The sequence below is a fragment of the Zalophus californianus genome, chromosome 1, assembly GCF_009762305.2.
Source record: "Zalophus californianus isolate mZalCal1 chromosome 1, mZalCal1.pri.v2, whole genome shotgun sequence".
Lineage (NCBI taxonomy): Eukaryota > Metazoa > Chordata > Mammalia > Carnivora > Otariidae > Zalophus > Zalophus californianus.
Window position 1 is genome coordinate 93,982,293 of NC_045595.1, and position 25,601 is coordinate 94,007,893.

A 25,601-nucleotide genomic window follows, 5' to 3' on the forward strand; every position below is an offset into this window, starting at 1 on the left:
CTGATCACATTCTCTCCCTCTTTTTTAATCCTCTTCTTTCTTTTTTCAAACAACTTCTTATCAATTCCTTTTATAAAATATTTTATAATTTTCATCTTTACAGTCATATTCCATCCCTTCATTGTATTTACCCTTATTTTTGTACATATATTTTTCTTCCTTTAAAATTTTGGGAGGCACTTTCTTCTAACAGACCAAAATACACCCAAAATCTAGTGTGTGGCAATGATCTATGCATCAGCCTGATCATATTTAATCATATTCTGTTTCAGTTTTGTTTGTTTGTTTGTTGGGTTTTTTTTATCTTTTTCTTTTTTCTTTTTTTCTTTTTTCTTTCTTTCCCATTCTTTTCCCCTGGTTTCAGGTCTCCTCTGATTTGTTTAGTGTATATTTTTGGGGGGTTGTTGTTACTCTGTTAGCATTTTGTTCTCTCATTCATCTATTCTCCTCTGGACAAAATGACAAGACAGAAAAAAATCACCTCAAAAAAAAAAAAAAAACCAGGAGGCAGTACCGACTGCCAGGGACCTAATCAGTATGGATATTAGTAAGATGTCAGAACTAGAGTTCAGAATGACAATTTTAAAGATACTAGCTGGGCTTGAAAAAAGCGTGGAAGATACTAGAGAAACCCTTTCTGGAGAAATAAAAGGACTAAAATCTAACCAAGTCAAAATAAAAAAGGCTATTAATGAGGTACAATAAAAAATGGAGGGTCTAACTGCTAGGATAAATGAGGCAGAAGAGAGAATTAATGATATAGAAGACCAAATGATGGAAAATAAAGAAGCTGAGAAAAAGAGAGATAAACAGCTACTGGATCACAAGGGCAGAATTCGAGAGATCAGTGATACCATAAGATGAAACAATATTAGAATAATTGGGATCCCGGAAGAAGAAGTGGGGGCAGAAGGTGTAATGGAGCAAATTATAGCAGATAACTTCCTTAATGTGGGGAAGGAAACAGGCATCAAAATCCAGGAGGCACAGAGAACCCCCCTCAAAATCAATAAAAATAGGTCAACACCCCGACATCTAATAATAAAACTTACGAGTCTCAGAGACAAAGAGAAAACACTGAAAGCAGCTCGGGAGAAGAGATATGTAACCTACAGTGGTAGAAACATTAGGTTGGCAACAGACCTATCCACAGAGACCTGGCAGGCCAGAAAGGACTGGTATGATATATTCAGAGCACTAAATGAGAAAAATATGCAGCCAAGAATACTATATCCAGCTAGGCTGTCATTGAAAATAGAAGGAGAGATAAAAAGCTTCCAAGACAAACAAAAACTGAAGGAATTTGCAAACAGGAAACCAGCCCTCCAAGAAATATTGAAAGGGGTCCTCTAAGCAAAGAGAGAGCCTAAAAGCAGCATAGACCAGAAAGGAACAGAGACAATATACAGTAACAGTCACCTTACAGGCAATACAATGGCACTAGATTCATATCTTTCAATAGTTACCCTGAATGTAAATGGGCTCAATGCCCCAATCAAAAGACACAGGCTATCAGATTGGATTAAAAAACAAGACCCATCGATATGCTGTCTGCAAGAGACTCATTTTAGACCCAAAGACACCCCCAGATTGAAAGTGAGGGGGTGGAAAAACATTTACCATGCTAATAGACACCAAAGAAAGCTGGGGTGGCAATCCTTATATCAGACAAATTAGATTTTAAACGAAAGACTATAATAAGAGATGAGGAAGGACACTATATCCTACTTAAAGGGTCTATCCAACAAGAAGATCTAACAATTATAAATATCTATGCCCCTAACATGGGAGCAGCCACTTATATAAGCCAATTAATAACAAAAGCAAAGAAACACATTGACAACAATACAATAATAGTGGGGGACTTTAACACCTCCTTCACTGAAATGGACAGATCATCTAAGCAAAAGATCAACAAGGAAATAAAGACTTTAAATGACACACTGGACCAAATAGACTTCACAGATCTATTCAGAACATTCCATCCCAAAGCAACAGAATACACATTCTTCTCTAGTGCCCATGGAACATTCTCCAGAATAGATCATATCCCTAGGTCACAAATCAGGTCTCAGCCATTACCAAAACATTGGGATCATTCCCTGTATATTCTCAGACCACAATGCTTTGAAACTAGAACTCAATCAGAAGAGGAAAGTTGGAAAGAACTCAAATACATGGAAGCTAAAGAGCATCCTACTAAAGAATGAATAGGTCAACCAGGAAATTAAAGAAGAATTTAAAAAATTCATGGAAACCAATGAAAATAAAAACACAACTGTTCAAAATCTTTGGGATGCAGCAAGGCAGTCCTTAGAGGAAAGCCTATAGCAATACAAGCCTTTTTCAAGAAACAAGAAAGGTCTCAAATACACAACCTAACCCTACACCTAAAGGAGTTGGAGAAAGAACAGCAAATTGGGGTGCCTGGGTGGCTCAGTTGGTTAAGCGACTGCCCTCGGCTCAGGTCATGATCCTGGAGTCCCGGGGTCGAGTTCCACATCGGGCTCCCTGCTCACGAGGGAGTCTGCTTCTCCCTCTGACCCATGCCCCTCTCATGCTCTCTCTCTCTATCTCATTCTCTCTCTCAAATAAATAAATAAAATCTTCAAAAAAAAAAAAAAAAGAAAGAAAGAACAGCAAATAAAGCCTAAACCTAGCAGGAGAAGAGAAATAATAAAGATCAGAGCAGAAATCAATGAAATAGAAACCAAAGAACAGTAGAACAGATTAACGAAACTAGGAGCTGGTTCTTTGAAAGAATTAACAAGATTGATAAACCCCTGGCCAGACTTATCAAAAAGAAAAGAGAAATGACCCAAATAAATAAAATCATGAATGAAAGAGGAGAGATCACAATCAACACCAAAGAAATACAAACAATTATAAGAACACATTATGAGCAACTATATGCCAGGAAATTAGATAACCTGGAAGAAGTGGATGCATTCCTAGAGATGTATCAACTACCAAAACTGAACCAGGAAGAAATAGAAAACCTGAACAGACCTATAACCACAAGGAAATTGAAGCAGTCATCAAAAATCTCCCAATAAACAAAAGCCCAGGGCCAGATGGCTTCCCAGGGGGATTCTACCAAACATTTAAAGAAGAATTAATACCTATTCTTCTGAAACTGTTCCAAAAAATAGAAATGGAAGGAAAACTTCCAAACTCATTTTATGAGGCCACCAATACCCTGATCCCAAAACCAGACAAAGACTCAAAAAGGAGAATTACAGACCAATATCCTCAATGAACATGGATGTAAAAATTCTTGCCAAAATACTAGCTAATAGGATCCAACAGTACATTAAAAGGATTATTCACCATGACCAAGTGGGATTTATCCCTGGGCTGCAATGTTGGTTCAACATCCACAAATCAATCAACGTGATACAATACATTAACAAAAGAAAGAGCAAGAATCATATGATCCTCTCAATAGATGCAGAAAAAGCATTTGACAAAGTACAACATCCTTTCTTGATCAAAACTCTTCAGAGTATAGGGATAGAGGGTACATACCTCAATATCATAAAAGCCATCAATGAAAAACCCACAGCGAATATCATTCTCAATGGGGAAAATCTGAGAGCTTTCCCCCTAAGGTCAGGAACGCGGCAGGGATGTCCACTATCACCACTGCTATTCAATGTAGTATTAGAAGTCCTAGCCACAGCAATCAGACAACAACAACAACAAAAAATAAAAGGCATCCGAATCAGCAAAGAAGAAGTCAAACTTTCACTTTTTGCCGAGGATATGATACTTTATGTGGAAAACCCAAAAGACTCCACCCCAAAACTTCTAGAATTCATACAGGAATTCAGTAAAGTGGCAGGATATAAAATCAATGCACAGAAATCAGTGGCATTTCTATACACCAACAACAAGACAGAAGAAAGAAATTAAGGAGTCAATCCCATTTACAATTGCACCCAAAACCATAAGATACCTAGGAATACATTTAACCAAAGAGGCAAAGAATCTGTACTCAGAAAACTATAAAATACTCATGAAAGAAATTGAGGAAGACACAAAGAAATGGAAAAATGTTCCATGATCATGGATTGGAAGAACAAATATTGTGAAGATGTCAATGCTACCTAGAGCAATCTACACATTTAATGCAATCCCTATCAAAATACCATCCACTTTTTTCAAAGAAATGGGACTAATAATCCTAAAATTTGTATGGAACCAGAAAAGACCCCGAATAGCCAGAGGAATGTTGAAAAAGAAAAGCAAAGCCGGTGGCATCACAATAGCAGACTTCAAGCTCTATTACAAAGCTGTAATCATTAAGACACTATGGTACTGGCACAAAAACAGACACATAGATCAATGGAACAGAATAGAGAGCCCAGAAATGGACCCTCAACTCTATGGTCAACCAATCTTCGACAAAGCAGGAAAGAATGTCCAATGGAAAAAAGTCTCTTCAACAAATGGTGTTGGGAAAACTGGACAGCCACATGCAGAAGAACGAAACTGGACCATTGCCTTACACCACACACAAATAGACTCAAAATGGTTGAAAGACCTAAATGTGAGATAGGAATCCATCAAAATCCTAAAGGAGAACACAGGCAGCAACCTCTTCAACCTCAGCTGCAGCAACTTCTTCCTAGAAACGTCACCAAAGGCAAGGGAAGCAAGGGCAAAAATGAACTATTGGGACGTCATCAAGATAAAAAGCTTTTGCACAGCAAAAGAAACAGTCAACAAAACCAAAAGACAACCGACAGAATGGGAGAAGATATTTGCAAATGACATATAGGATAAAGGGCTAGTATCCAAAATCTATGAAGAACTTCTTAAACTCAACACCCAAAGAACAAATGATCCAATCAAGAAATGGACAGAAGACATGAACAGACATTTTTCCAAAGAAGACAGCCAAATGGCCAACAGGCACATGAAAAAGTGCTCAACATCGCTCAGCATCAGGGAAATCCAAATCGAAACCTCAACGAGATACCACCTCACACCATTCAGAATGGCTAAAATTAATAAGTCAGGAAATGACAGATGTTGGCAGGGATGCGGAGAAAGGGGAACCCTCCTACACTGTTGGTGGGAATGCAAGCTGTTGCAGCCACTCTGGGAAAACAGTATGGAGGTTCCTCAAAAAGTTGAAAATAGAGCTACCCTATGACCCAGCAATTGCACTACTGGGTATTTACCCCAAAGATAAAAATGTAGGTACCTGAAGGGGTATGTGCACCCTGATGTTTATAGCAGCAATGTCCACAATAGCCAAACTATGGAAAGAGCCAAGAAGTCCATCGACTGATGAATGGATAAAGAAGATGTGGTGTGTGTGTGTGCACAAACACACACAAACACACACACACACACACACACACACACAATGGAATATTATGCAGCCATCAAAAGGAATGAAATCTTGCCATTTGCAATGATGTGGATGGAACTAGAGGGTATTATGCTGAGCGAAATAAGTCAATCAGAGAAAGACATGTATCATATGATCTCACTGATATGAGGAAGTCTTAATCTCAGGAAAAAAACTGAGGGTTGGTGGAGTGGAGGGGGGTGGGAGGGATGGGGTGGCTGGGTGATAGACATTGGGGAGAGTATGTGCTATGGTGAGCACTGTGAATTGTGTAAGACTGTTGAATCACAGACCTGTACCTCTGAAACAAATAATACAGTATATGTTAAAAAAAGAAGAAGAAGAAGATACCAGGAAGGGAAAAATGAAGGAGGGGAAATCGGTGGGGGAGATGAATCATGAGAGACTATGGACTCTGAGAAACAAACTGAGGGTTTTAGAGGGGAGGGGTGTGGGGGGATGGGTTAGCCTGGTGATGGGTATTAAGGAGGGCACGTATTGAATGGAGCACTGGGTGTTATACGCAAACAATGAATCATGGAACACTACATCAAAAACTAATGATGTAATGTATGGTGATTAAGATAACATAATAAAATTTTAAAAATATCATTAAAAAAAGAGCTTATGATATTGGAAAGAGAATTACTAAAAGTACTCTGTTTAGTTACTAAAAATTTAAAAACATGACATATAAGGGGGCTGAGGGATTAGAGAAATATATTAATAAACACAAAATTCAGGTCACCCCTAGTGATCGGGGGAGGGAGATGCAGTCAGAGAAGGCCTATGCAGAGCTCCGAAGGTACTGATACTATTTATTTATTAACTGTGGTGGGTACAGTTAATAATATCATTATTATTCTTTAAACTTCTAGCTATGTTTTATGCACTTTTTTGCAGGTATGGTATACCTCCATTAGATATTCCTAAAGTTGGTTTGTAATTGTTTTAGACTAGTATACAGACTCAGTTGTTTTATCACAGAAGGATATCATGGAATGGTTAAGAACCTGAGCTTCAGAGGCAGACTCGAGGTCCAAACCTGAATCTTCTGATATTAGTTTCATGACATTGTGCAAAGTATCTTTCATTTCACAAATATTTTTTGAGTACCTACCATATTCCAGACATCAGTCTGTGTACTGGGAATATAATGATTCAGAATACAGATGGGCCAGAATCACAGATATAGTTTTCTGTTGTTATAAATATTACACTTTAGCCTCCATGACCCTCAGTTCTTATCAAGGACTTGGAATTTGTGAAGATTATGCAGGGATTAGCATAGGATATGGTACTTGGTAAGCGTTCCTTTAGTGGTGACTATTTCACATTTAACATCTAAGAGAAATAAAATGATCCTTCATTTATCTGACAAACTTGGAAAGAAGATGTTCCATGTAAATGAATTTTTTTAGAATTTAATTCCTTGTCTTGAATTTTTTTAACTGAGGTATGACATATGTATATTAAATGCACAAATCCTAATTAATGACTCAATAATTTTATATAATTATACACCCATGTAACCACCATCTACATCAAGATAGAACATATTTCCAGAAATGTCTCAGAAATGCCTAGAACTTTTTGATTTTAGACATTTTTATGGCTAAATTTCTGAAAACTTTGACATGCTTTTTTGTCTTCAGGAAGGGAGGACCAGAAACATAACTTAACTATGTCTTGCTGGCTATTGCCAAGAGGAGATAGAATTTGCTGTGTTCTTTCTTCTCCTCCTTTCTCTTCTGTATCTCTTTTAGATATACAAATATAACGTGAGGCTGGATAAGATTGTGTCTGATTTTCGGTCTTTTCTAGCTAACATCAGGCCTGTCTCTTAAAGGTCCACACTTCTTTAATGTACATTATTTTTAAGTTTTTATAAGTTACTAATAACTGCATGCAGAATAAGAATTGTATTGGCACTAAAGGCAAAGCCATGTAAAAGACTTTTTAGTGACAAGACCTTAGGACAGCATATATCAGGCATTGAAAGAGATTTTGTTTGTTTTTGACAATTTTTTTCTCTTCTATGAGTTTCACATAATTTGGACCTGTAGTAGAGTGCTCCTACATATAGATGTATTTATCCAAGTAGCATCCTTTCATGACTGGTAATAATTTGGTTCCTTCTTGTGGATGAGGAAGGAGGCACAGTGTGTAAAGGGCAGCTCACACCAGGGCAGCTGTCTTAGTCCAGGGTCTTTTCCTCCCTGGCACTTGAGGTTTCAAAAATATCTCTTTTCACTTTTCTAGGAACCAAGTAAATCTGAGAGTTGGTGATTACCCGAACAGCCAGGTAATCCCAGCAATTGCTTCCTTAGGGTGGACTGTAGTCCAATAGAGATACTCCAGACTGACCACTTGATTTTGACTCAGTTCCTACTCTTTGGTGGTCATGGATAATTCTAGATTTCAGATGAATTACTGGAGTGGGATGGATGTACTCTGTATGCAACACAAATTCATGGGTGGGTGCCAACTGCCCACACGTGTCCCCCAAGGCCTTTTGTACAAACTCAGCCCAGAGAATTCATTTTATTCTTAAACAGAAACTGAATGAATAGAGGACTATTGAGGCTAGACCTTCGGGAGCGTATGGACCTCCCATCCATCCATCCATTCACTGACAGCTTGCCGTGTGTTAGGCACTGTGCAGGGAGCTGCATGTACCTCCCAAGAACACCTGCCTGCCACCTCTGAATGAATGTACTTTCTTGGCTTCCTTTTATTTCTCTTTTCTCAGAGACCCATCATCTCCATGCAGTGTGGACCCAGTTTAATCTTGGCTTAGAAATAAGCTCATTTTTCTCCCCGTTTATAGAGAGGATTCTCCACAAGAGAGAGACAGTGTTGCTCCGTGGGCTGTGGGGGAGAGATCATTGCACTGCCTGAGATGGCTTTTCTCCCCTCAGCAGACTCCGAGAGTCCCACTTGGACTCCAGAGTCCCATTGAGAGCATGACAGCAATGTTTATGTGCAATTCTAATGCTGGTTTTAGCAGCGTAAGTGCTTTTTAATGCATAGCATTACAGCAAGTGGGCCCTATTCTCTCAGCCTCTGAATAGCTGTCTAGTGGGGCGTAATTCCCAGCTCTGCCTCCAAGCACGGTTATTTACAAGCTCAGTTACACGTTCACGTCAAGTGTGGTGAAAGCCAGGATGGAGATGGGCTGAGTTTAAAGCAATTTGGCAAGTCTTTATTCCCTGTATAATCACTCAGATCCCTCAGCCGCCCTTGACCAGAGCTTCCTGTTCACATATGTCAAAGGGATCCTGGGAATTTGGGGAGATCAACTGCAGAAGTAAAATTTCTTCCTTTTGCCTCTCTCCCTCTGAGTTTCCCCCATCAATCTCTTAGTTACCCTCTAGAACTGCACTTAAATTAAGATTCCCAGCCCAAATGTGTCCACTGCTCTCTATCTCCACAGCTTTATCCGTCCCAAATTCTTTAAGCGTCCAAATCAAATATGCCTCCCCTTTCCATCCCTTGCCCCAATCCAGCCATCACCCCACAACCACATTGGTTTTTCTTAAAGTGTCAATCAGATCTTATCACTACACTGCTGAAAACTCTCCGATGAGTTTCCATCAAGTTCAGAATAAAATTTACCTCATATACCTCATCACATGCTCTCTGTCTTGCTCACTACAATCCAGTCACACTGGCCTCCTGACTATTCCTCAAACACACCAAATTTAGTTCTACCTCAGGGCCTTTGCACATTCTGCTACCACTGCCTTTCCCACAGCTGCCTCTTCTTTGCTCAGGTCTGAGGTCAAACCTCACTTCTTTAAAGAGGCTGTCCTTCCCAATGTTTATAGCAGCAATGTCCACAATAGCCAAGCTATGAAAAAAGCCAAGATGTCCATCAACAGATGAATGGATAAAGAAGATGTGGTGTACACACACACACACACACACACACACACACACACACACACACACATACACAATGGAATATTATGCAGCCATCAAAAAAACCCATGAAATTTTGCCATTTGCAAGGACGTGGATGGAACTAGAGGGTATTATGCTAAGCAAAATAAGTCAATCAGAGAAAGATATGTATCATATGATCTCACTGATATGAGGAATTCTTAATCTCAGGAAACAAACTGAGGGTTGCTGGAGTGGAGGGGGGTGGGAGGGATGAGGTGACTGGGTGACAGACATTGGGGAGGTTATGTGCTATGGTGAGCACTGTGAATTGTGTAAGACTGTTGAATCACAGACCTGTACCTCTGAAACAAATAATACATTATATATTAAAAAGAAGAAGAAGATAGTAGGAAGGGAAAAATGAAGGGGGGATATCGGAGGGGGAGACGAACCATGAGAGACTATGGACTCTGAGAAACAAACTGAGGGTTCTAGAGGGGAGGGGGGTGGGGGGATGGGCTAGCCTGGTGATGAGTATTAAAGAGCGCACACATTGAATGGAGCACTGGGTGTCATACGCAAACAATGAATCATGGAACACTACATCAAAATCTAATAATGTAATGTATGGTAATTAACATAACATAATAAAATAAAATTAAAAAAATAAAATAAAGAGGCTGTCCTTGAATATACAGTCTAAATAATCATTTGTTCTTCCCCATTACTTGCTAAACCATTGTCCTTTATTTTCCTCAAAGCACTCAACATCATAGGAAATAATCCTATTTATTTGACTGTTTATATGTTTTTCTATGTACCCCACTAGAATAAAAAAAATCAGTAAAAGCAGGAACCTTGACTATCATGATCACGATGGCCTGGCACATAGTAGGTATTCCATAAGTGTTTACTGAAAGCTTTGCCATTGCCATCACTGTTACTGCCTCTGGCTGCTGCCTTTTCTATATAGTCATCTTAGGACAAATGAAATTGGGCCAGTGTGATTTTTTTTTCATTTTTCCCTTTACAGTGTTATTTGTTTATTTTTTTAAAGATTTGTTTATTTATTTTAGGGAGAGAGAGAGAGCACACACAAGTGGGGGTGGGGGGGGGAAGGGAGAGAGACTCTCCAGAAGACTCGCCGCTGAGCATCCAGCCTGACGCGGGGCTCCATCTCACAACTCATGAGATCGTGACCTGAGCCGAAATCAAGACTGAGCCACCCAGGCACCCCTACTTGTTTATTTTTAATCAAAGTTATAGATGCCTGAAGTTTTAAGTGTTAACTAGTTCTATAAGGTATGTTATTTAAGAACTAAAAAAGAAAAGAAAAATGCAAGTCCCTCCTCTGTCTCTTTCTTCCCCCTTTCCACAGGCAATGACTCTCTTATTTTAGCTGATTATCTTAGGATTTACCTCCATGTTTCGAAATAACATCTTTATTTTATTAATTTATGACATTTTCTGTTTTAGGCATTATTGGATGACTTCCCTCTCACAAAGATGAGGATTTATTGGGTTGCCTGGGTGGCCCTCAGTTGGTTAAGCGGCTGCCTTCAGCTCAGGTCATGATCCTGGGGTCCTGGGATCAATCCTGCATCAGGCTCCCTGCTCAGCAGAAAGCCTGCTTCTCCCTCTACTCTGCCTGCCACTCCCCTGCTTGTGCTCTCTCTCTCTCTCTGACAAATAAATAAATAAAAGTTAAAAAAAAAGATAAGGACTTATTGGCCTTTCTATGAGAGATGGGGATTCAGGTTGCTTTCCTACTTTCTGGTCAATTATATATATGCTCCCTCCTCATCCCTGAACTTCGCACTAGAGTTAATCTTAGTTTGGTTAGATTAATATTTCATGCGAATATTATTATAACCACTTAAACACTGTCACAACTAAGCCATATAGTAACATATGAATATTTTACTTTTCCTGCACAACGTCTGGTCACCAAGTATGTGCTCAGATGTTCCAGCCCAGAATCTATTTGCCTCCACAGGAATCTTTGCCAGAGAACTGGAGATTCTTCCTCCAACTTCAGAATTGTGACTCAGCTTGGAGAGTCGGGAAAACTCTGCTTAAGTCAATTTCCTATGCCTTAGTATGTTGACTCATTCAAATCACTGAATCTGGTAAATTGGAAGTGCTCCTTTGGAAACACGTTCAATTGGCTGTCTCGTGTGTCCATATCATGACACTGTCACACAGCATTCCTCTCTGGGGGGCTCTTCTCTGTAGCAGCCTGAGGTTGTTAATGGACACTGTGTTATAAACTGTTTTATAAACTGAATTGTCCCCCCTACCTCAAACTGAAGCCTTAACCCCAATGTGACTGCATTTGGAGATAGGGCCTGTAAGGAGGTACTTAAGGTAAAATGAAGCATAAAGGTGTGCCCGAATCCAATAGGTGTCTTTATAAGAAGAGGAGGAGCCACCAGGGATGCCCCAGCACAAAGAGGCCGTGTGAAACATGAAAAGATGACCATCTGCAAGCCAAAGAGAGAGGCCTCAGGAGACAGCAAACCTCCCAGCACCTCGATCTTGGATTGCTAACCTCCAGGACTGTAAGAAAATAAATTTCTGTTGTTTAAGCGACACAACCTGTGGTATTTTGTTGAGACAGCCTGAGCTGAGTGATACACTTTGTAATGTTTGTAGTGTTTCGGAGCTAAGAAGGGCTCACTCTGGCAGAGAGGGGCATCTATTCCTGCCCAACTTACCCAGCACTTGCAATTTCTCCAACAGCCCCAAGCCTTTTTGGGGCCATATTTGGTGTACATGCTGGGTGGAATTTAGAATCCCTTTCTTACAGACCTACATGCTGCTCAACTGCTTTTTCTACAAAGGTGAAAGTATTTCACTTTTAAGAGTCCTCTAGATTCCTAAGGATTTACATGCTGAGTTACTTGAAGTTGAAGGAAGCCAGAATTTGTGTGGACCTCATGCCTCCACCCAGGTTGGAATTTACAGCGTTATGAAGGCGTTTCATGGTCTTTGTAAAGTTTTAAAACTGTTAAATTTTAACTTTAATAACTCAGGTTGTAGGTTGATAGAGACACCCTATATGTATTTCCATAACGAGCAATGAATTTTCTTCTGGAAATGGATACAAGCTCATTTCTGCTGGCTGCGGGTTCATCTTCTTTTCTAAGGAAGCCATTTTTCATTTGTCATAGGATTAGAAATTTAAAAAAATTGTCTACAGTTGTATAGCATAGCTGTCTTAATCACAAATAAATTGGCTTCTGAATGCCATTTACATATTTTTCTCATGCCTCAGCTTGAGTTCATTTTTATTATTTGCTTTATTTTTTATCGATGTCATACATGCACGGTTTTTTAAAAATTGCATTTTAAAAATAGGGAAAACAATGGCCCTTTATCCTAGCCCTCCCCATTCCTATTCCTGTGCCCCAGATGCCAGCATTTTTAACTTTTTAAAGCTGTTTCTTCTATTGGTTACTTCTATAGTTCCAGATAATGTACTTCTACTACTATTTCTTGATTTATCCACTGTTGACATTATCTATCGATTATGGTGGTAAGATTAATAGCTATTTAACTCTCTTAGGCTGTCCCCTCCTCACCTGTCCACATCCTCCTAATATAGTTATTTCACTATTTTTGTTAAATCCATAATCTGTAGTTTACAGCATTATGACACAGTAAATACATCCTCTGCAAAGCAAAGGAATACATCATGACTACATTTTCTCTCTTTATGGGTTTTTTGTTTTTTGTTTTTTGTTTTGTTTTGTTTTTTTGATCTGGTGTCTCTAATTGCCTTCCTGATTTCCTGCTGTTTTTCTGGCATCAACATAACCACGTGATTTCCAAATGCTTCATCATGTTGGGCATTGTATGGAGTCTTCTTTTTCCTGAAGGCCCCGTACTCAGGGTCTTACCTCCAACGGGCACCAGTTACCATCTGGTCCTGCAGCCTAGTGCTCTCCTGGAACGTTCCTCCATGGCTCTGCAGAGATGATTCTACTGCTTCCCACATCCGGTTGATTACCTTCTTATCTGGTTTCATGCCTGGCTCTACTCAAGCACATTCTAAGACAAGCAGTTGTCATTTTCTTTGCATGTATGAAATGTGTCCATTTTCTCCCCATTTTGATGGATCATTTGGCTGAATGTACAATTCTGGATTGAAAATTATTTTCCCTCACCATTTTGAAGGCACCAAACCACTGTCGTCCAGTGTGTGGTACCCACTGTTGAGAAGTTTGATGCCATTCTGATTCTCATTTTTTTTTCTATTTCTTTTTCTTTCTGCTCCAGAAGTTTTTAGGGTTGTCTTTTATCCCGAGGGCTCTGAAATTTCATGATAATATGCCTTAAGGTAAGCTGTTTTTAAATTCATTATTTTAGATAGTGGGATTTTAACTAAAAGTCTCTACTTTTGGGGCACCTGGGTGGCTCAGTTGCTTAAGTGTCTGCCCTTGGCTCAGGTCATGATCCCGGGGTCCTGGGATCCAGCCCTGCACTGGGCTCCCTGCTCAGTGGGGAGTCTGCTGCTCCCTCTCCTCCCTGCTTGTGCTCTCTCTTGCTATCTCTGTCACTCTCTCTCTCTCCATCTCAAATAAATAAATAAAATCTTTTAAAAAATTAAAAATAAAAAAATAAAAGTCTCTACTTTCATCCTTCAGCTCTGGAATATTTTCATGCATTTAAAAACAAATAACTTTCTCCTCTCCATTCTCTCTGGGTTCCCTTTCAGATCAAACAGATCTGAATGTTGGATCAAATGTTGGCCTCCTGGATTACATCCTCTATAGTTCTTACTTTCAATCTCACCTATTTCTCCTCTCCTTTTCAGGAAACGTTCCCCGTTTTATGGTTCTAACATCTATTGAATTTTTAATTTTGGCAATATTTTTCATTTCCAAGACCTCATTCTTGTTCTCTTAAAGTTCCTTTTATTCATGGCCGTCTTCCCCTACATTTTTGAGGATACTAATTAGAATACCAATTTGGATACCAAATTGTTTTTGTTTGGTTGGGTTTTTTGTTTGTTTTAGTTTTATTTTTCAATTCCCTGAGGAATTACTGAGCAGTCACTCAGTGATTGCCTAGATTTAATCTTCTCTTTTGATACATTTGTTTATTTTTTTTTTCTTGCTAGACGCCTTCTTCAAATGCCTGGTGACTCTTCACCATCTGTTCATAATTATGTGGTGATAAAAGAATAATGAGGAAGCTGAGGGTCATTAGGGCAGGGCTTGCTAACTGGTGGTCTGTGCTCCAGGCTGAGCAAGCAGGGTTGCTGGGACACCCCAACTGTCACTACATAGGCCATCTAGAGAGAAACCTCTGATATTCACAGTGCAGTAGACACCTGATTACTGACATTCTGCTAGTAAGGTAGTGAGCAATGGATGACTGGGTTTCACTGGTATGTACTAATCTTTGGGGTTAATTTCTTGTCTTTGGTCTCCTACCTCACCCCATACCATGGCATCCTAGATCCCACTCTGGAATTATACAAAATGGCTCTCTGTTTGATGCATACTTCAGGCTGTGTCTTCTCTATTTACCTTCCAGCATCTAAAAATGTATTGAAATCTCTTTTCTGTGTTATCTTCTTCACCAATCTCTTTGTCCCTGGGGGTTGATATATTATATTCCTTTAGGTGGAGTCTTAGGAGAAAGAGTACATAATTCTCCACCTTTAACAAAAGGCAGCTTGAGTTATAAATGTTTTGAAAATGCATGGTAATTGTGCAATTCTATTTCTATGAAATACCCAGCATAAGCAAATCCATAGAGACAGCAGATTAGTGGTTACCATGGGCTAAGGGGAAGGCAGAATGGGGAGTAACTGCTCAGTGAGTACAGGGCTACCTTGGGGGGTGATGAAAAAGTCTGTAACAAGATAGTGGTGATGGTTGCACAACATTATGAATGTACCTAATGCCACTAAACTATACCCTTTTAAATTGCAAAATTACGGACATTTTTTTGTTATGTGTATTTTATCACAGTAAAAAATATGTAGTGACCATGAAAAACTTACAAAAGATTTTCAGAGTGTATTCAGACTGTGCTCCCATAGAATCCTGGTGTTCTACTATTAGTGCTAATGTGGAAATTGAACAATAGCAGCCTGCCCCATTCATATTTGAAAAAAATCAATTCCTGAGTAGAATATTCTCAGTTTCAAGTTTTCTTCCCACACATTTTTCTTTAACTTCTGACACCTGATGCCTCTTATCTGTCATGAAGCCCAATAAAATATTTTCTCTTATTTACTGTAAAAATAAACATAAAGAATTATTTCAAATTGAAAATATAAGTATCTCTTGTTGTTCTACAAAGAAACCAAGCCATCCCTAATTTTTTTTCTTTTTCATTATTGGAAAATACAACACTCAATTGTTAGTCAAATAAGCAGACAAAAAAGTAGCCTTGTATGAAGAGTTATTATAAAACTATGAACTATTTCATTAGTTGGATCAGAAATGCAAATAGTTGGATCAGAAATGCAAATAGCATCTTAGCTACTGAGCAGCTTTGGGTGTTTGGAAGAAACATCCCCTCAGAGCTGAAGTGATAGTTCACTGAACAGAGGCAGCCAGATTTCCCTGACCTTGTCACCCGAGGCATCCTGGGATGAGGACCCTATGGCCCTGACCAGAGGCTGACGCCCCTTCCTGGTGACCCCTCTGACCAGCCTGACCAGTGCTCTCTTTAGGTCACCCTCATGCTGGCTTAAAACCAGCTAAGGTTGACAAAACACTTAGTATGTTAAGAGCTTTATAAGGACTGTGTTTTTTAATCCTCACATTACTGTTTCCATTCTACAGATGAGAAAACTGAGGCTTGGAGAAGTTAAGTAACTTGCTCAAAGCTGTATAGGTTGTAAGTAGCAGAACCTGAAGGCAAACCCAGGTGGCTTGCTCTGAAATCTAGTCTTGTAGCCATCCTCCCTTTTGCAAATTAGAATTCTCCCCTTTCAGGCCCTCTGGCCACAGTACAGTTAAGAAATGCTAAAACAAAAACAAATAAAACACACACAACTCTGGAGGAGCAGTTGTCAGAAGACCCCAAATTTCCATTTAATGTCACCTTTATGTATGGTGCCAAGAGGGTAAGGAGCCCAGATGCAGATGAGCAGAACTCATCAGGAGGCAGGGCCTCCATGGGGGCAATAGTCGGGTGACCTTCCTGGGGCAGTCCTTCCTGGCCCTACAAAGATGGGGCTGCTGTTAAGAGTGTTGCCATCTGCCCAGGTATGCTCAGGCTGCTGATTCAGGTCAGCTGGCCTCAGACTCCTGTGATAAGACCTGTGGGGCCAGTGAGGGACTAGTTACTTCAGGGCATATGTGAAGGGCTACGCGGGCCAAGGTGCAAGTAACAGACCTTTCACAAGTCTGGAGAGAGCTCCAGCCACTCCTTATGCCCTCGTCACAGGTACTGGAAGAAAACACTAGAATCTTCCACTGGATTATCTCCATAGGTTCAAAACGAATTACCAATGATCTATATTTAACTTTAATCTAAAAATGTAAGAAATAAATTTACCTTTTAATTTATGAATTAACACCGGCACCCTTGCTGGTCCATTTGTCACAAGGTCATTTGTCATACAGGGTTCTTCTGGTTCCCTGAAGGAAGTGAGTGAATGCCCCATGGGACCCTCACTTATCTGACACATCAACTGTGTTATATGTTCACATGTTCCCATTTAAATAGAAGTATGGACTGGATCATCATTACTAACAATGTAAGCACCCGTGAGCAATGAGAAATTAAAGAGTCAATGGACACTGTATGCCCAGGACAAGCTCAATCGCAGCTATAATGCCAGGTCCAAACAGTGGCAAAGATCTGACAAGAAGTTGGCATTAAAAATAAAGTTGAAAAAGACTATACTAATCATTTTAAACTCATTATCATTTAAAAGACAAAACCAGAGAGGGAGACAAACCATAAGAGATTCTTAATCTCAGGAGACAAACTGAGGGTTGCTGGAGTGGTGGGGGGTAGGAGGGATGGGGTGGTTGGGTGATGGACATTGGGGAGGGTATGTGCTATGGTGAACGCTGTGAATTGTGTAAGACTGATGAATCACAGACCTGTACCCCTGAAACAATACATTACATGTTAATAAAAAAATTAAAAAATAAATAAAAATTAAAAAAATAAAATAAGCAAAAATCACTTAAAAAAATAAATAAATAAAATGAACCTGACTCCAGGAGTGCATTATAACTTTAGCTGGTACCTAAGGGTAAAACTTTCATATTAGCCAAAAAATTATCTATAATTTCTTTAGTGGTGTTTAAGTTATGGGAGACATGATATCATACTATATGAAATTTCACCAAACTATATAAATATTAAAAGTCTTCTTTTGAGGTTTCTTAATACAGAACTACAGACATAAGTAAATGAACAAACATTTGAAGGTGAAGCCTCAAATTTTTTAATTGATAGAGGGTGAATTAAAGGGGAGTATGGAGATCTCAGCTCAGCTGGAATACACCCTATATCCTTAAAAGAAACACAACAGCATTTCTCACTTGACAATGGCCCACTTATGGCAGTCCTGCCCCTGAAAGGTTGTACACACACACACTCACATACACATGCTCACACACACTCTCTCATACACACTCACTCACTTTCTCAACACACTCACATATGGATTCTCACACACTCACACACACACACTCTCATACACTTTCTCAGCACACTCACATATACACTCTCATGCTCTCTCACACACTCACATACACACACTTTCTCACACACATGCACACTCACATACACTCTCACACACTCACATACACACTCATACACTCTCAGACACACATGCTCTCTCACACACACTTTCTCAACACACTCACACTTACATACACATTTGCACCCCTACACACTCACATACACACACTCACACAGTCTCTCTCTCTCTCACACACACACACACACACACACACACACACACACACACACACACACCAGGCTGTTATGTGGTTCCTATTCTCTAAACACACTTCTCCCTAAAATGGCACATATATACCTTTCTTCATTCCTGATATGCTTTTACTATGCTTCCAAACTCTTTTAATAAAGGAGTTAGAAAAATATTTATCAAAACTTGCCAAAGATAGTATAAAAATAAAATATAGACCAATCATTCTATAGATGGTGATACACAGATCTGAAATAAAATATTAACAAATAGAATAACTATTTAAGTGAACACTCCACCAGAAAGAATTCTTTCAAGAATGAAAGAAGGGTTAAATATTAGAAAATCTTTTCATATAATTCATTATATTAGTAGGTCAGATGAGGAAAACAAAGTGATCATCTCAATAAATGTAAAGAAAGCATTTGGGAAAATTCAATATGAATACAATGGAAACTCCAAGTAAAGTATAAAAAGAAATTTTAACTTGATTAATGCGCAGATATGTTTGCATGTGTATATAAATAAATGTGTACATATACATGTATGTTGATATATACGTGCAAAAGAACACATATTTGAAAAGCCAGAATTATGCTTAATGTCCAAGCACTAGAAGACTTCCCATTGGAATAAAAACAGTATCATGATTTTAGGTTCTATGATTGTATACGTGGAAAACCCAAGAGAATCAACTGAAAACTATTAGAAATAGAGAATTTATGGGGCACCTGGGTGGCTCAGTCATTAAGCATCTGCCTTCGGCTCAGGTCATGATCTCAGCATCCTGGGATCATGATCTCAGCGTCCTGGGATCAAGCCCTGCATTGGGTTCCCTGCTCAGCGGGAAGCCTGCTTCTCCCTCTCCCACTCCCCCTGCTTGTGTTCCCTCTCTCACTGTCTCTCTCTCTGTCAAATAAGTAAATAAAATCTTAAAAAAAAAAGAAATGGAGAATTTATTAAGATGAATGGCTGCAAAGTTAATATGAAAAGTAGTTTTCCTGTATTCAAATAATAACCAATTGGAGAATATGTTAAAAGGAAAAATATCCCATTTAATATTGCAACCAAAATCATCCTTCTACTCCCATCCCCCAAAAAGGGATAAATTTTGAAATAACTGTGAAAGACCAAGATGAGGAAAACTACTCACTACTATTTTCTGAAGAAAAGCAACAACAAATATTTTAATAGAAACGAATGCCTTCCTACTGAATGGGAAGATTAATGAATGAAGTCTTCCTCCATGGATCTCTACATTCTGTGTTACCCTAGTCAAAACACCTGCATCATTTTTTATTCAGCAAATCATTCAAGTTCACCTATAAAATTAAAAAGTCAGAATCACCAGAAAATCTCTGAAAAGGAGGAGTAATGAAGGAGACTAACCTAACTACATATTAAAATATATAATCAAGCTACAGTAATCAAAACTTGAACAAGATTAGATAAAAAATTTAATGGAACCAAGCAGAGAATTGAAAAAGAAAAGATCTAATACATGTGGGAGTTTTGTACATGATAAGAGTAGCATTTCAAATCAGCAAGAAAAAAAGATGGACTATTCAATAAATAGTGTTGGGACAACTGGCTAGCCATTTGGGAAAAAATAAAACCTGATCTCTATTTCATCCCTTACATTAACTAGAATTCCAGATGGAGCAAAGATTTAAACATCAAAAAGATAACGCCATAAAAGCACTAGAAGGAAACTTTTTGTAGAGGGAAGACCTTTCTAAGCATGGCACAAAACCCATAAACCATAATGAAAAAGATTAATAAGGTGGACTATATACATTTTAAGGCCTTTAAATTTAGCAATAGCTATTAAAATTAAAAACAAACATACACTTTGACTTAGCAATTACATTTCTAGGAATTTACCTAGTATCTAAACTCAAAAATGGGGGGGTGGCAGAGGAAGAGGAAAGAAAAAGAAAAAAAGAGAACCATGTGTGTAAGGATGTTCATTGCAAACTTATTTACAGTGGCAAAAGAACCCCTGTAACAACCTAAACATCCATCAGTAGGGAACTAGTCAAGTAAAATATTGTACAAACAAAGGATGAGCCACAGGTAGTCATTTAAAAGAACATGGCAAGTCTATAAGTGCTATAATGGAAAGCAATCCAAAATGCTATTAACTGAAAGGAAGCAAGATACAAATCACAAAAAGGTCATTAAACACACTGGTTTTAACGTGAACATTCATAGCACTTTGTAATGTATAAAAACTTATATCCATTATCCATCAATTATACCTCCTTTCTCCCCCAATACAGTCTCTTTCTCTACCAGCTTCTTCCTCTCAGCCGGTAGAATGTGCTCCAGAGTAGCACTCCCCAGCCTTTTGGATGGCATGACACAGAGGGATGATAGTGTGTGCATCGCATGCCGAGGGAATTAGATGACGTTGCTCATGCCAGAAGCAACCCTGTGGTGTGGGAGCTCCAGGTCCCAAGCTGGGGTGGAGGGGAGCAGTAATCAGTATAGGTATACTATAGCCCATTCCCAGTATGCCAGGACACTGTGTAGGAGCATTTCCTCAGGAGTCCTGGCAGCTGAAGTATTGGGCTGCAGATAGAAGGGATTGGCCTGGGAGGGAGGTGAAAGGGGAATCTTGTCCTGGCACACTCTGGGCCAGTGGGAAGACAGGGCAGCAGTCAAAGGAAGAGTTGAATGGAGGGATCTGAGGGATTGTGCTCAGGCCTGGCAGGTTCTGGACCTTGGGAACACATGTCAGCTGCATCCCTTTCCAGGGATTACACATAGGATGATGCTTGGGGGCTATTAGATTTTGTCCTAAAATGAGCAACTTCTGCCAACATGAAGCATGGGAAAAGTGGTGCACATGGAGCTAGACAGAGATGGGACTTCCAGCTGTGCTACTTTCCAGCTATGTGATCTTGGACAAGTTACATCACGTCTCTAGGCAAAGTGACCTCACTGGGAAAGTTAGGTTAATAACTAACTTGTAGGATGGGGGAGAAGGAAACAAATGTGTGTTGGCTTTGCATCAAACATGGTGTCCTCTTTTATTTTTATAACAATTCTGCCTTCAAGACAACACTTACAGGTAGGTATATCAAATTTCATGGGTGCTAACAAGTTGCCTTAATCCCTCCAAATCTCTCCACATATCCACATGATCACTGATGCCTAAAACTTCTGCAATCCACAGAAAATTCTCTTCTCTTTCTCCCTCTTCCTCCCTCTCCCTGACTCTTCCTCCCCTTCTCCTCCCTCCAATTACAGGGAGAAAATATAATATGCAAGTGTCTGGGAGGAGAAGAATCACCCTGAGTCCCATTCTCCCTCAGATGGGAGCAGTCATTACACAACCTGACAAATGGTGACTTTACATTGTTTTCTGGGTTTTGGTGGAGCAGGCAAGGTGTACCTGATCCAACTTCAGGCTAAATCTAAAACCCAGAAGGCAATATCTGCTCTTAGGAGAGAAATTCAAAACAAGGCACCAGGCACTAAAAATCTCAAGTCCTGGGGAAAAGCTAAATCTCAGGGTCACAAAACCAGTAAACTTTATTCTCACTCAAGTGAATCGGGGAACTCTCCAGGGCAACTGCCCCATGTGTGGTGCTCTGACAATCCAGACTACTCTCATCTGAGGCTCTGCCATCTCAGTGCAGGACCTCCACACTGGCCAGGAAGGGAGAGAGCTTGGGAAGACATACAAGGCTCTTCACGGCCTCAGCCTGGAAGTGATCCGTGTCACTTCTCCTAACAGACCATTGGCCAGAACCAGACATAAGCGGAGTGTAACTATTGCAGGTGAGTGGAGGCAGAAATATCTGGAATTGCTGAAAGGAAAAGGGAACCAGATGTTGGTGGTTCTGATGAGAGACTTGGCTTTCCAATTCCAAAAGAGGCCAGCTCTGTTGAATCTCCGCAGGGCCTAGGAGTGTGGCCAGGGCTAAGGTTTGTCCTGAGGGGCACTCACAGAGGCAACCTCCTTCAGCAAATCTTTACTCAGTGCCCACTTCCACCCAGGCTCTGTGCTAGGCATACAGATGTGAAGGGACATAGACCTGCTTTGGGAAGCTCACACTCCAGAAGCAACTTTGATAAGTATAACATCTGGGTTTCTTATATCAGCAGCAAGGCATGTTTCTAATCAGGTCTCCAGGGTCCTGCAACTACCAATTCCCAGTGTGCTCTGAGGAAATTTACCTCATGCCAGGACCCTGGGCTGTGTCTGCCATGGCAACCACTGGCATCAATTGCTGACCACCAGGCTCACAATCATGAGCCCATTCACTGCTGAAGCCCGAGTACGCTGCCCCCAGCCTAGCCACAGCAGCAGCCCGGTGAGAACAAAATTTCATCAACTAGCAAAGCTGGTGAGAACAGCTGTTCAGCATCACACAGATCTCATAACTCAACTGGCTGAAACTTTCATCTGTGTTGGCTAGTGGTTGTCAGATTATGATCTCCAGACCAGCAGCACCAGCAGCACCTGGAAACAGGTGGAAATGCTAATTCTAAGGCCCCACCCCACATCCACTGAACTTAGAAACTGTGCAGTGGGGCTCAGCAATCTGTGTTTTAACAAGCTCGCAAGGTGATTCTGGTGTATGTGCAAGTAGGAGACTTTTTTTTTTTCTTTAACGATAATGTCAAATTTAATCTGCCAAGTATACAAGTTGTATTCGTGGAACATGTTTGCCTGCCTGCAGCACAGTAAACAGAAATTTTTTGAAATGATGGATGGATAGGGTTAAGAATGCTTTTGAGTAGATAGACATAACTTGGAAACTATACATTTGGGCAGAAATGTGGAACCTGTTTAATTTTCATTAAAGGCTCCGTACATACCTTCCCAAACATCCACGGTAGAGCCTCCTACCAAAAATCGTAGATACTCTGGTCCTCCTTCCTTTCGTCCCCAACTCCCCACCCCCACCATAAAATCCAACATACCTCACTGCTTTGCATGGGGCTAGCATTCAGGCTTTCTTCTATCTGGGTAAGACAAATTTCTTAAAGATGGGAAGAAACATCAAATTAATATTAATATCAAATCAAGCCCCTCGATAAGAATCACTCTGGTGTGACAGGTTCCATCTCCAGTCCATGCCATCTCCCAATTCAACATATTAATGCTGCGCTGACCTTCCAAACCCTATCTTACACGATCGGCCAGGTACTATGAATAATAAAACAGACTCAGGACTGGCAGAGAGTAGCACCCCTTCCTTCACCTAGGACTAGGGTTTGAGCCAAACTTCACTGTGGCGTGTCCCTTCACAGCAAGTTTGGTGCATTTCAGGTTTCCTACTGGGTCAAAAGCAGAGTCCACCAGACTTTCCAGGGAATCCAGTTACATCATTATTGGATATTTTCTTGTCCTTCACACACACAAAATGTATTCAGACCAAACCCCTCAAAGGCAGCGAGAGTTCTGCTTGATAGTGAGGAGCATTGCCTAATGCTTTTCTCATTGGTCAATTGCCTGAGTAACTGTGACACAACTTTCAGTAACCTGACCTCACTCCTATTTTCTCTGCTACCCCAGTGAAGACTTAGGGGTTCCTAAGAGAATACAGCTGGGGAAAAATAAGCTGTAGGGGTAATAAGAATTCCCCAACAAATCTTCCTGTGGGATGGGGCAAGTTATCTAACTTGTTTGCATGTCAGTTTCCTCATCTGTAAAATGGGGATAGTATTAGGAACTCAAATCAGTTTGACATATAAGTTGTTGCTTAATGAATAGCTGTTCAATGAGATAAAGAAATAAGAGGGGTGCCTGGATGGCTCAGTCAGTTAAGTGTCTGACTCTTGATTTTAGCTCAGGTCATGATCTCAAGGTTGTGAGCTCAAGCCCGGAGTCAAGTTCTGCCCTGGGCATGGAGCCTGCTTAAGATTCTATCTCTCCTTCTCCCCCTGCCCCTCCTCTCCCCCCCCACCTCACTTGCATTCACTCTCTCTCTAGAAAAAGAGAAAGAACGAACGAACGAACGAACGAACGAACGAAAGAAAGAAAGAAAGAAAGAAAGAAAGAAAGAAAGAAAGAAAGAAAGAAAGACATAAGGGAGCTCTAATGCCAGCTGTAACCCAGGGTCATAGGGCTTAGACTTGCACAGCCAGGGGCTAAGTCTTAGAGGTCTGAGAGCTCATTCCAGACCATCCCTTGGCCAGGATGCCTGAGGGATATGGCTTCTCTTCCTGGTTCCGCCCTTTTCTTTTTCTTTTCTTTTTTCTTTTTTTTTTTTTTACAGTGCCTAAAGCCAGAGTCCCTCTTGTTTCCCAGGAAGCAGGCAAATTTTTTGGTTCTCCTTTCCCAGATTGGGCACAAGGTATGGCCTCAGTCCATAGCTGCACCTGGCCTCCTGGGCTCTCTCATTAATGGCGGACCCTTACCTTCATTCCAGGCCTCCTCCTCCCTCAAGCCTCTTCTGTCTCTTGGGAACACCTGGGTCCCCTTCACACAACCTTGCCTTTGATTTTGGGGAGAGTTTTAGGATCTGCTTCTCTTGAGAGCTCTTAGACACAGTTGGTTCTGAGAAAGACATTGAAGATAATGTTCCATCTTTAGGAGTCTCTTAGTAGTCACATGCAATTAAACATCATAATAACAACAATTAGATTTAACTATTCTTTGAGCTCTGCATGGATTAACTCATTTATTCCTCACACCAACTATGTGAAGCAGGGAGTACTATCACAATTATACAGATGAAGAAACTGAGGCACTGAGATGTTATATAACTTGCTCAAGTTTGGATAGCTAATAAGTCACAGGGCAGACCTACCAGCCCAGGTAGTTTGTGACTTTAACCATGGAACTATGGCTGCCTCTAGTGTGCCACTGCATTTTCTCCATCCCTGCAAACTTTGAACCTTCACTGATGACAAGGAGGCCTATCAATATGTCCAACATATCAGTTGGGATCAATGACTGGTGAATCTAAAATGAATCAGGGAAGCTGGAAATGCTCAAACTCTTGTTATTTTTCAGACTCTGACAATTGGTTCCTGGGAACATATTGCACGGTGGAAAGACCAGAGACTTGGGTTTAGAGAGATCGGGATATCTCATCTCTGTTATGAGTTCTGTTTGTTATGTCCTGGGGCAGGTTATTCAAGCTCTCCAGCCTTGGCTTCCTCATCTTTAAAATGGAGATAATAACTTGTTGGCTCTCAGTCCAACAATTGGCCTTTTAGTTCTATTCTGTACTGCCAAAGCAGGAAAGCTACCTATGACATTGTTTTCTGTCTCTGATGCTGGCTGCATGCAGGTTAGTCTCTGCCAATGGGAGACACTGGGGGGAGATTAAAAGCAACAGAAAAAGAGGGTCATTTTTCTGCTTCTGACTCTGAAAGCGGGAGCAGCAGGATAACAACACTTGCAATGGAGGCCCCAGGAGAGTAATCATGGGCTGTTGCAAGAATGGTACTGGTCACCGTAACAGCAGG